The sequence below is a fragment of the Nerophis ophidion genome, linkage group LG24, assembly GCF_033978795.1.
Source record: "Nerophis ophidion isolate RoL-2023_Sa linkage group LG24, RoL_Noph_v1.0, whole genome shotgun sequence".
Lineage (NCBI taxonomy): Eukaryota > Metazoa > Chordata > Actinopteri > Syngnathiformes > Syngnathidae > Nerophis > Nerophis ophidion.
Genome location: NC_084634.1, coordinates 23,055,332 through 23,068,478, shown reverse-complemented (window position 1 = coordinate 23,068,478; position 13,147 = coordinate 23,055,332). Strand labels below are relative to the sequence as shown.

Sequence of the window (13,147 nt, the reverse complement as noted above, 5' to 3'; positions counted from 1 at the left end):
TGGGTTTGTCACGGTTTACTTGCTTTCTTGTGTGACTTTTTTATTTCTTTAATTACTTTTTTTGCATCTGATCAAGCCAGGAAAATGTGACTTTCTACTTCTTTTTTAAGTGTGAACGGTGGAGAGGTCCTCGGGAGGTGATCTCGTGCAGTGTTTTTCAACCTTTTTTGAGCCAAGGCACATTTTTTGCGTTGGCACACCACCAGCAGAAATCATTAAAAAACGAAACGCAGTTGACAGTAAAAAGTCGTCATCGCAATTGTTGGATATGACTTTAAACCATAACCAAGCAAGCAGAGTTCTTGTCTCAAAGTAGGTGTACTGTCACCACCTGTCACATCACACCCTGACTTATTTTGAGTTTTTTGCTGTTTTCCTGTGTGTAGTGTTTTAGTTTGTCTTGTGCTCCTATTTTTTTGTCTTTTTCTTTTTTTGGGGGTATTTTCCTTTGAGCGATATTTCCCACATCTACTTTGTTTTAGCAATCAAGACTATATCAGTTGTTTTTATCCTTCTTTGTGGGGACATTGTTGATTGTCATGTCATGTACGGATGTATTTTGTGGACGCCGTCTTTGCTCCACAGTAAGTCTTTGCTGTCGTCCAGCATTCTGTTTTTGTTTAATTTGTAGCCAGTTCAGCTTGAGTTTTGTTTTGCATAGCCTTCCCAAAGCTTTAATGCCTTTTCTTAGCGGCGCTCGCCTTTTGTTTATATTTGATATAAGCGTTAGATACCTTTTTACCCGCAAACCATCGTTCGTCGTTCCCGACATCTACAAAGCAACCTGCTACCCACTGCCACCTACTGATATGGAAGAGTATTACATGGTTACTCTGACAAGCTCTAGACAGCACAGACACTCAACAACAGCAAATTTGGGGATTATGGCATTGCGGTTAGAGGGTCCGCCATGAGATCTGGAGGTTGTGAGTATACTTGCCAACCCTCCCGATTTTCCAGGGAGACTCCCAAATTTCAGTGCCCCTCCCGAAAATCTCTCGGGGCAACCATTCTCCCGATTTCCACCCGGACAAAAATATTGAGGGTGTGCTTTAAAGGCACTGCCTTTAGCGTACTCTCTCACCTGAAAAGGAGATTATTATATATGTCCCCGTTATCCATAGGTTTATCTATAACCCATAAAGTATGCAGAGACGGAGCTATTTCTCAATGTGTGTTTATTCCAGTCGGCACTTTAATACACTGACACACAACATCCGGATTCCCATCATGCATTGCTTCAAAACTACGGCAAGTAGTAATGTCGAAAAACAACAGAGACGAAGCAGAAGAACGAAGAAGAGACAGTCATGGGGACGACGAGTAAGAAGAAGAAGTACGCTTGCAAGTTCCAAAATGATTGGAAAAAATAATTTCAGTTTATCCAGGACAGCTGGACGGGGAAGGGGTATGCTACCTGCAAATTTTGTAGATCAGACCTCTCTGTTGAACACGGTGGCCGAACGGATATACTCATGAAGTTTTGGACTCCTTCAGTTCTTGTTTGTGCACCTGTGAGTTTGTTTTGGTTGCCATGTTCACTCATTGGGTTCACCTGTCTCTGATTAGTGCTCACCTGCTTCCCGAGCACTAATCAGAGGCATTATTTAAGTTTGCCTTTGCCAATCAGTCAGTCTGGCGTCATCATTCGCTTCTTGCCTGGTCCACGTAAGTCTTGTTTGTTCATGCCACGGATAGTAAGTTTCCTAGTTTATGATTCCAGTGCTAAATTGTGTTTCTTTAGCTTCTCGTGCGAATGGCATGCGTTCCATTTGCTTGTTTCCTGTTTTTGGTTTAAGCTATGATTTATGACAATAAGTCATACTGCTAACTTCACGCTTTGTCTGGAGTTGTCCGTTCCGTATCCCGGGAGAACGACCCTGCAGTCAGCTGCGACCCCCCACGTGACAATACCAAAGACTATAAAAATGGGACCCATTACCTCCCTGCTTGACACTCAGCATCAAGGGGTTGGAATTGGGGGTTAAATCAACAAAAATGATTCCTGGGCGCGGCCACCGCTGCAGCTCACTGCTCCCCCACATCCTAGGGGGTGATCAAGGGTGATGGGTCAAATGCAGAGAATCATTTCTTCACACCCAGTGTGTGTGTGACAATCATTGGAACTTTAACTTTAACAATTACTAAAAAATATTTTTAACCCAATTAAGTGAAACTACATAATCTCCCACGGCACAGCAAACAATATCTCACGGAACACTAGTGATCTTTTCCTGAGGATCCTTGATGCCGAGGAATATTCATCCATCTTGCTATTGTCTGGATCGTCTGCTGGTCCTGAGCCAGTACAGGATGGACAAATGTATACAATATCTGGGTATTTTTTGTCATAATGTCTATACTGTAAACCTAGAGTTGTTAAAGCCCAAGTGCACCTCTCTCCTCAAGTGTGCATGCGAGTGTGGATGAGTGGATGTGTGCATATGTGAAGGATCTGAGTGAGCAAAGTATGATTGTCAAATGGGATTTTAACTGTCAAATTCAATCCAATATATTTCCAGGATGTCTTTGACAATCCTGCTCGTACGTCTGTGAATGTTCCAAGGCCGATCCAGAACCAGGTGGCTGGGTCGGGCCGAGTGGAGTAACCTGATGACCTTCTCCCCAGCAAAGCACTCCAGCTCCTCTCGGGGACCCCACAGGCATTCCAAAGCCAGATGGGCTCCGAAATCCCTCCCCTCGGTTTCTTCTAGTCCACCACTTGGGGCGCATCTCGCTCAGAGACAACATCATCTTGCCTTGACGTGCGGACTTAACCTCACCTTATCTGCATGCTTCTTGGTCACTGCAGCAAGGCTGAGGTTTAGGATTGAAATCAGCTGCTCCGTTTATTGTTACCCACAATGACGACAGAACCACAGTCACCAAAGTTTCTTACTTAAAGGGGAACATTATCACAACTTCTGAATGGTTAAAATCAATAAAAATCAGTTCCCAGTGGCTTATTTTATTTTTCGAAGTTTTTCTTAAAATTTTACCCATCACGCAATATCCCAAAAAACGGCTTCAAAGTGCCCGATTTACACCATCGCTTTATCCACCCGTCTATTGTCCTGTGACGTCACTGCGTGAAGCCACCAGAAACAAACATGGCGGATAACACAGAAAGGTATAGCATAGTAGCTCGAATTCAGACTCGGATTTCAGCGCCGTAAGCGATTCAACAGATTATGCATGTATGGAAACGGATGGTTGGAGTGTGGAGGCAGGTACCGAAATCGAAATTAAAGAAGAAACAGAAGCTTTTTAGCCATATAACGACAAACAGCGGCACGGGAGGAAGCGCGGACAAATTTGGCGATCACCTTCTTATCAACGATTGGTATGTGTTTGTTTGGCTTTAAATGTGGGTGGAGGGAAAGGCTGGATGCAAATATAGCTACAAATGAGGCATAACGATGCAATATGTACATACGGCTAGCCTAAATAGCATGTTAGCATCGATTAGCTTGCAGTCATGCCGTCACCAAATATGTCTGATTAGCACACTCCACAAAAGTCAATAACATCAACAAAACTCACCTTTGTGATTTCGTTGACTTTATCGTTGGAAATGCATCTGCTTTCAGTGTCGCAGGATATCCACACAATCTTGCCATCTCTGTGCCATTTCTGTCGTAGCATAGCTGTTGTCGGTAAAGTGTGCAGAACAAACGAGGAACTTTCGCATCTTTTGACCACTGTTGCAACTTGAATCCGTCTCTGTTCGTGTTGTTACACCCTCTGACAAAACACCGACGAGGCATGATGTCTCCAAGGTACCGGAAAACAGTCGAAAAAACGGAAAATAACAGAGCTGATTTGACTTGGTGCTTGTAATGTGTTTGAGAAAATGGCGGGTCGCTTCACGAAGTGACGTCACGGGGGAAAGGTCATTGCTCCGAAAGGCGAACAATTGAAAGGCGTTTAAATCGCCAAATTCACCCTTTTAGAGTTCGGAAATCAGTTAAAAAAACACATGGTCTTTTTTCTGCAACATCAAGGTATATATTGACGCTTACATAGGTCTGGTGATAATGTTCCCCTTTAACAAAGACACCAAGACCATGTCCACAGTACCACAGCAACAGCTAGCATTCCAGGGCCAATCAGAAACCTGAAAAAGTATTCAATGTTTTCCAGGCCAAAGACACCCAAACTGGAAAAGAGAAATAAAATTAATCAGGTTCGAAATTAAACTGGTCCTTGTCACGTGTGGGTCGCATTTTACTGCGGGATCGTTCCTCCAGTGCAAACATGGACACTCCGGACAACAACGTAAAGGTAAGATAATTTAATAACAAAAACACTGGAACAAAAACTGACGAAATACACAAAAGAAACGCGTGCCGAACGCACGGAAGCTAATGCTAACACTAGCACAGGTTCAGGAAACAAGAATAGCATACGTGATTGTTGCTTACCGCAAACACGGGACCAAGACCGACTGACGGGACAAAGCAGGCTTAAATAGGAAAGTAATTAACAAAAACAGGTGTGCATCTGGAACCCGCAGCAGGTGAAATTAATACGTTACCATGGTGACCAAACTAACTCACAAGGTGCACAAACAACAAAGGGAGTCCAAACTAACAGAAAATAACTAAACTAAACATGATCCAAACCACGGATCATGACAGTCCTGAAGGTACCGTAGTATTGTGCAATACTAAGATATTCAAATAACACAGTATGGCGCCACTAACAGCTAACAACTGGCGCGCTAATGCTAGCTTTCAACTGGCACATTATCTGCTAGCTGCCAAATGATGCAGTATACACGAGCGACCAAATGATATGCTATCCGCCAGCTGATGCGTTAATCGCTAGCTGCCAACTGGGACGCTAATGGCAAGCTGCCAACTGGCGTGCTACTCACTAGTTGCAAAATGGCCTGCTAAACGCTAGCTGCTAACCTGAACACCAGTCCCTAGCTGAGAGCTTGCGTAGTAATTTTTAGCCGCCAACTGCCGCACAGTACGCTAGCGGCCAACTGATGCGCTATCCGCTAGCCACCAGCTGACGCATTAAATTCTGATTCACAACATATGCGAAATCTGCTAGCTGCCAACTCAAGCACTATCTGCCAGCTGACGCGTTAATCTCTAGCTGCCAGCTGGCGTGCTACTCGCCGGTTGTAAAATAGCCTGCTAAACGCTAACTGCCAACCGACGCGCTAAACACTACCTGCCGACTTGAAAACCAATCGCTAGGTGAGAGAGCTTTTGTGGTAAATGCTAGCCGCCAACATAGGCACTATCTTCTAGTTGCCATCTGGCGCGCAATCTGCTAGATGCCAACTGATGTGCTATCAGGGGACGGCGTGGCGGAGTTGGTAGAGTGGCTGTGCCAGCAATCTGAGGGTTACTGGTTCAATCCCCACCTTCTACCATCCTAGTCACCTCTGTTGTGTCCTTGGGCAAGACACTTCACCCTTGCTCCTGATGGGTCCTGTTGAGCGCTTTGCATGGCGTCCCGGAAGTGTTAGTGCTGCAAGGGTTTCTGGGTATTTGTTCTGTTGTGTTTATGTTGTGTTATGGTGCGGATGTTCTCCCGAAATGTGTTTGTCATTCTTGTTCGGTGTGGGTTCACAGTGGGGCGCAAATTTGTAACAGTGTTAAAGTTGGTTATATGGCCACGCTCAGTGTGACCTGCATGGCTGTTGACCAAGTTTGTCTTGCATTCACTTGTGTGTGTGAAAACCCGTTCATATCATGTGATTGGGCCGGCATGCAAAAGCAGTGCCTGTAAGGTTTATTGGCGCTCTGTACTTCTCCCTCCGTCCATGTAGCACTCCGTCCAGCGGCGTTTTAAAAAGTCATAAATTTTACTTTTTGAAACCGATACCGATAATTTGTGATATTACATTTTAAAGGCCTACTGAAAACCCACTACTACCGACCACACAGTCTGATAGTTTATATATCAATGATATCTTAACATTGCAACACATGGCAATATGGCCGGTTTAGTTTACTAAATTGCAATTTGAAATTTCCCGTGGAGTTTCTTGTTGAAAACGTCGCGGAATGATGACGTGTACGCGTGACGTAACGGACTGTCAGGAAATATTAGCGCAGCACCACTCACGGCTAAAAGTCGTCTGCTTTAAATGCGTAATTACACAGTATTTTGGACATCTGTGTTGCTGAATCTTTTGCAATTTGTTTAATTAATAATGGAGACTATAAAGAACAATGCTGTTGGTGTATTGCAGCTGTCTTTAGCACCGAGACACAGCCGGTGTTTCTTTGTTTTTAACACAGAGCGGTCAAACGAACATGTTTCTCTACGTTAACCAGCATGTTTTTGGATGGGAAAATTGTGATATATATCTTACCGGAGACATCATTGGAATATTCGTCCTCCTGCAGTAGCTGTTTAAAAGGCAGCTGTGAGCTTGGCTCCTTGGCTTCTCTCTGAGACACTGCGTGTTCACCGCAGCCATCCGACCTCGGGGTATGTCTTTATAATCTCACTGAAACATTACTAAAACAATAAGCAGATAAGGGATCTTCCAGAATTATCCTAGTAATGTGTCTGAATACATCTGAAACGCTCACACTGCCGCAGCCTGGAGCCGTCGCATTTTATTTTAATTTATTTTATTTTACTTTTCTAGTCCTTCACTATCAATATCATCATCCACGAATCTTTCATCCTTGCTCAAATTAATGGGAAATTTGTTATTTTCTCGGTCCGAATATCTCTTGCTGCTGGAGGCTCCCATTAAAAACAATGTGAGGACGTGAGGAGCCCTCACTCTTGTGACGTCATCGTCTGCTACTTCCGGTAAAGGCGAGGCTTTTTTTATCAGCACCAAAAGTAGCAAACTTTATTTTTGATGTTCTCTACTAAATCCTTTCAGCAAAAATATGGCAATATCGTGAAATGATCAAGTATGACACATAGAATGGACCTCCTATCCCCGTTTAAATAAGAAAATCTCATTTCAGTAGGCCTTTAAAACATTTATCGGCCGATAATATCGGTAGTCCGATATTATCAGACATCTCGAATTGTTTCATATTTGGAATTTTTCTTTTAAAATACAAACTTTCCCATTGCCTAAATTGGTAAATGTATCATCTAAATATGCGTATTTCTTGACCTCCCTTTGGCACGGTGTTGATTGTTTAAACCTGCCTGACCCAGTCACCCCAAACAGGTCAGCAACTGGAGGAAGGGGAATGTTTGTGTTTGCCGATGTCAGCACTTCCAGGCCTGCCAGCTCTCTTCCTCCTACACACCAGCTGAGCAGCAAGGAGAAACTTAAAAAAAAAATTAAAAAAATGGCGGTCTGGGAGTTTGTTTTTTTTTTTCTTACCAAAACGTACACACTAACACAGTGTGTATAAATAAGCATATAGAGGGTGTAATCAGGACACACACACTCACACACACACACACACACACACACACACACACAAAGGGACACCTTGCCTGCTTTTTCTCCCAGCAACAGCAAGCGTTATTTTATTTCGGCTCCGCCCCCAATCCTTCTGAGGACCCACATGACTTCCTGTTTGGAGAAAAGGAGGAATTGCGTCTCGGCTTATCTTCCTTTTCCTAGCGTGTTTTTTTTTTTTTTTTTAACACTTAAGAACTGAGTGAAATGAATATGCAAAGTTGGCATGAGACATGCATGACTGGCTAATCTGCTTCATACTGTGAGTGCCAAGATGATAACAACGCTTAATACTTTGATTGATTGATACTTTTATTAGTAGATTGCACAGTTCAGTACATATTCCGTACAATTGACCACTAAATGGTAACACCCGAATAAGTTTTTCAACTTGTTTAAGTCGGGGTCCACGTTAATCAATTCATGGTACTGCACGTCTCCCTCCGATCGTCCACTTTATACTCACTGTTGTTGTTCCACTACAGCAGGGGTCACCAACGCGGTGCCCGCGCGCACCAGGTAGCCCGTAAGGACCAGATGAGTAGCCCGCTGGCCTGTTCTAAAAATAGCTCAAATAGCAGCACTTACTAGTGAGCTGCCTCTATTTTTTAGATTTTATTTATTTACTAGCAAGCTGGTCTCGCTTTCCTCGACATTTTTAATTCTAAAATAGACAAAACTCAAATAGAATTTGAAAATCCAAGAAAATATTATCAAAGACTTGGTCTTCACTTGTTTAAATAAATTCATTTATTTTTTTACTTTGCTTCTTATAACTTTCAGAAAGACAATTTTAGACGAAAAATACAACCTTAAAAATGATTTTAGGATTTTTAAACACATATACCTTTTTACCTTTTAAATTCCTTCCTCTTCTTTCCCGACAATTTAAATCAATGTTCAAGTAAATTTATTTTTTTTATTGTAAAGAATAATAAATACATTTAAATTTAATTTTTCATTTTAGCTTCTGTTTTTTCGACGAAGAATATTTGAGAAACATTTCTTCAAATTTCTGATTAAAATAAAAAAAAAATATTCTGGCAAATCTAGAAAATATGTAGAATCAAATTTAAATCTTGTTTCAAAGTCTTTTGAATTTCTTGTAAAATTTTTGTTCTGGAAAATCTATAAGATAATGATTTGTCTTTGTTAAAAATATAGCTTGGTCCAATTTGTTATATATTCTAACAAAGCTCAGATTAGATTTTAACCTATTTAAACATGTCATCAAAATTCTAAAATTAATCTTAATCAGGAAAAATTACTAATGATGTTCCATAATTTTTTTTTTTTTTTTTTTAATTAAAGTTTCAAATTAGCTAGTTTTCTCTTCTTGTTTTTCGGTTGAATTTTGAATTTTAAAGAGTCAAAGTTGAAGATGAACTATGTTTCAAAAATTTATTTTCATTTTTTTCGTGTAAACCCTTCAATTAAGTGTTTTTTCATCATTTATTTTCTACAGAAAAACCTTCCGTAAAAGGAAAAAAAATGTACGACGGAATGAAAGACAAAAATACCCTTTTTTTTTTTTTATAAATATAGATTTATTTATTAAAGGTGAATTGAGAAAATTGGCTATTTCTGGCAATTTATTTAAGTGTGTATCAAACTGGTAGCCCTTCGCATTAATCAGTACCCAAGAAGTAGCTCTTAGCTTCAAAAAGGTTGGTCAGTAATAACTTTTACTCATATTTTTATTACAAGGCTCTTTCTGCATAAGGGGGGCTGCACCTTCGACTATGCAAATAAAATAACAGTTCAGGGCAAAGGGGGTCAAAGTTGAATGGCCCTGCCTCAGCAGGTGGCAATGTAAATATGTATAAGGAGTCATCAGATAATTGACAGGTCGAAAACTATCCCAGCATGCATTTAACATGGGACCTACACCACATGTAGCATGCTGGGATTTAATCAAAACAATATTGGCATGTGCACAAACAGATAATGTGTTTTATTTTGTAGATTTGCTTTAGAAACACACACTAACACATTTAATTAATAATATATAATAAAACAAATATATATTTTTTTTATTCTTTCAATCTAATTAAACAATGTGATTATTTCATAATTGTAATAGTTTTCTACATTGGATCCTTGAGTGTTGGCCGGTTACTGATATTAATCCGATATCAGCACAAATCTCAGTACACACTTGTGTTGTCCCGATACCGCTACGGTACTTTCTAAATAAAGGGGACCACAAAAAAAGGCATTATTGGCTTTGTTTTAACAAAAAATCTTAGGGTAGATTAAAAATATGTTTCTTATTGCAAGTTTGTCCTTAAATAAAACAGTGAACTTACTAGACAAATTGTCTTTTAGTAGTAAGTAAACAAAGATAGACTCCTAATTAGTCTGCTGACGTATGCAGTAACATATTGTGTCGTTTATCATTCTATTATTTTGTAAACATTAAGGACAAGTGGTAGAAAATGAATTATTAATCTACTTGTTAATTTACTGTTAATATCTGCTTACTTCCTCTTTTAACATGTTCTATATACACTTCTGTTAAAATGTAATAATCACTTATTATTCTCTTGTTTGGATGCTTTACATTAGTTTTGGATGATACCACCCGTTTTGGGTATAGATCTGATATCAAGTCGTTACAGGATCATACATTAATAATATTCAAAGTCCTCATGTGTCCAGGGACATATTTCCTGAGTTTATAAACGTAATATAAATGTTAAAAAAACGAAAGAAGATTTTGTGATGCTAAAAAATATTGATGTAATCATAGTAGTATTGACTAGATACGCTCCTGTACTTGGTATCATTACAGTGGATGTCAGGTGTAGATGCACTCAATACGTGCAAGGTTGCTGTTAGCGGTTAGCTATTGTATCCTCCTACGGTGTGTAGTGAAGCATGTTTAGCTATTCCTCGTCCTGCAGCGATGATACTTGCAAGAACTTTATTTGTCGCCATAATTTAGAAGCAACTAAAACACTGCCGACTGCGAATGGAAATTCGCCATTAGCTACCTAGCTATGTCTTTAAAGCACCTCTTCCTGAGGGCGTTTCAGTGTTACAACTTCACCTTTAACTTTAGTTTTTAAGCCAAAACGTGTCTGTTTTCCTTTTTCTGTCTACACATTGTGTCTGCTTGTAAGTACTCCGGGATTGTGCGCTGCCGAACATGCTCCTCTGCTCGTTAAAACAGCAATGTCATGCCCAGGAAACGGTACTTTTCAAACAGAGTAAAGTAGTGTTTATGATTCATTAGTACTGCGATACTATACCAGTACCGATATACCGTACAACCCTAACAATCCTGTTTAAAGGGGAACATTATCACCAGACCTATGTAAGCGTCAATATATACCTTGATGTTGCAGAAAAAAGACCATATGTTTTTTTAACCGATTTCCGAACTCTAAAAGGGTGAATTTGGCGATTGAAACGCCTTTCAATTGTTCGCTGTCGGAGCGATGACCTTTCACCCGTGACGTTACAACGGGACGCAATCCGCCATTTTCTCAAACACATTACACACACAAGTCAAATCAGCTCTGTTATTTTCCGTTTTTTCGACTGTTTCCCGTACCTTGGAGACATCATGCCTCGTCGGTGTGTTGTCGGAGGGTGTAACAACACCAACAGAGATGGATTCAAGTTGACTTACGTGGGGTGTGCATCGATTAGCACGGCATGCTAATTTAGGCTAGCTGTATGTACATATTGCATCGTTATGCCTCATTTGTAGCTATATTAACATCCAGCCTTTCCCTCCACCCACATTTAATGCCAAACAAACACATACCAATCGACGGATTCAAGTTGCACCAGTGTCAAAAGATGCAAAAGTCCATCGTTTGTTCTGCACATTTTACCGACGATAGCGATGCTACGACAGAGATGTGTGGATATCCTGCGCGACACTCGAAGCAGATGCATTTCCAACGATAAAGTCATCGAAATCACAAAGGTGAGTTTTGTTGATGTTATTGACTTATGTGCTAATCAGACATATTTGGTCACGGCATGACTGCCAGCTGATCGATGCTAACATGCTATTTAGGCTCGCTGTATGTACATTTGTAGCTATATTTGCATGCAGCCTTTCCCTCCACCCACATTTAATGCCAAACAAACACTTACCAATCGACGGATTTAAGTTGCTCCAGTGGTCAAAAGATGCAATCGTTGGTTAGAGGGCGATCGCATAATAACTTCAATAGCTATTCGCTCAATAGCTTCAGTTTCTTCTTCAATTTCGTTTTCGCTATCTGCCTCTACACTCCAACCATCCGTTTCAATACATGCGTCATCTGTTGAATCGCTTAAACCGCTGAAATCCGAGTCTGAATCCGAGCTAATGTCGCTATATCTTGCTGTTCTCTCCGCCATGTTTGTTTGTATTGGCGTCACGCAGTGACGTCACAGGATACTGGACGGGTGGATTTACAGATAGCGAAAATCAGGCACTTTAAATCCTTTTTTCGGGATATTCCATGATGGGTAAAATTTTGAAAAAAACTTTGAAAACTGAAATAAGCCACTAGGAACTGATTTTTATTGTGATAAAGTTCCCCTTTAAAGGCCTACTGAAATGAGATTTTCTTATTTAAACGGGGATAGCAGGTCCATTCTATGTGTCATACTTGATCATTTCGCGATGTTGCCATATTTTTGCTGAAAAGATTTAGTAGAGAACACCCACGATAAAGTTCGCAACTGGAGAAAAGCCCTGCCTCTACCGGAAGTCGCAGACGATGACGTCACATGTTGATGGCTCCTCATATATTCACATTGATTTTAATGGGAGCCTCCAACAAAAACAGCTATTCCGACCGAGAAAACGACAATTTTCCCATTAATTTGAGCGAGGATAAAAGATTCATGTTTGAGGATATTGATAGCGATGGACTAGAAAAAAAATAAATAAATACGCGATTGCAATCGCGTTTCATTGAGACGGATTCACATGTTTTTAGAGACATTTACTAGGATAATTCTGGGAAATCCCTTATCTTTCTATTGTGTAGCTAGTGTTTTAGTAAGTTTAACAGTACCTGATAGTCGGAAGTGTACGTCCACGCGCAGTGTCTCGGGGGAGTCGACGGCAGCTGTACGGGAGGCAGAAGCTCAGCTGATATCCGGTAAGTGGCGACTTTTTAACCACAATTTTCTCACTGAAACCTGCTGGTTGACATGTAGTCGGGATCCATGTCTGCTCTGATCCAAAGGAAAGTTTCACCTCTGTGAATTTTAAACAAGGAATCCCTGTGTGTTTGTAAGGCTAAAGGCTAAAGCTTCCCAACTCCGTCTTTCTACTTTGACTTCTCCAATATTAATTGAACCAATTGCAAAAGATTCAGCAACACAGATGTCCAAAACACTGTGTAATTTTGCCGTTAAAGCAGACGACTTTTAGCTTTGTGTGTAAGCAGCGCTCATACTTCCTAAAAACCCGTGACGTCTTGTGTACACGTCATCATTACACGACGTTCCCAAGACGAAACTCCCGGGAAATCTAAAATTGTAATTTTGTAAACTCAAAAGGCCGTATAGGCATGTGTTGCAATGTTAATATTTCATCATTGATATATAAACTATCAGACTGCGTGGTGGGTAGTAGTGGGTTTCAGTAGGCCTTTAAGTCCCTTTTGCTGGTGCTGCTCCCCCAACAAACCACTGCAAAGTACAGGGCACTGGCCACAACAGACTGAAAGAAGATCTCAAACAGCTTGCTGCACACATTAAAAGGACCTAAGCTTCCTCAGG

The 13,147-nt window shown here is 40.7% G+C and overlaps 1 protein-coding gene and 1 long non-coding RNA gene across 2 annotated transcripts in view; one reads left to right on the top strand and one right to left on the bottom strand.

Moving 5' to 3' along the window:
- LOC133542105 (uncharacterized) overlaps positions 1-2,971 on the top strand; it is a 3,751-nt gene extending 780 nt beyond the window's left edge. The window contains exon 2 of the long non-coding RNA XR_009804056.1: positions 2,523-2,971. This is a non-coding gene — a long non-coding RNA (uncharacterized LOC133542105). The remainder of the gene's footprint in view (positions 1-2,522) is intronic.
- The window catches only part of foxo3b (forkhead box O3b), a 132,157-nt gene that overhangs the window by 48,935 nt on the left and 70,075 nt on the right, over positions 1-13,147 (bottom strand).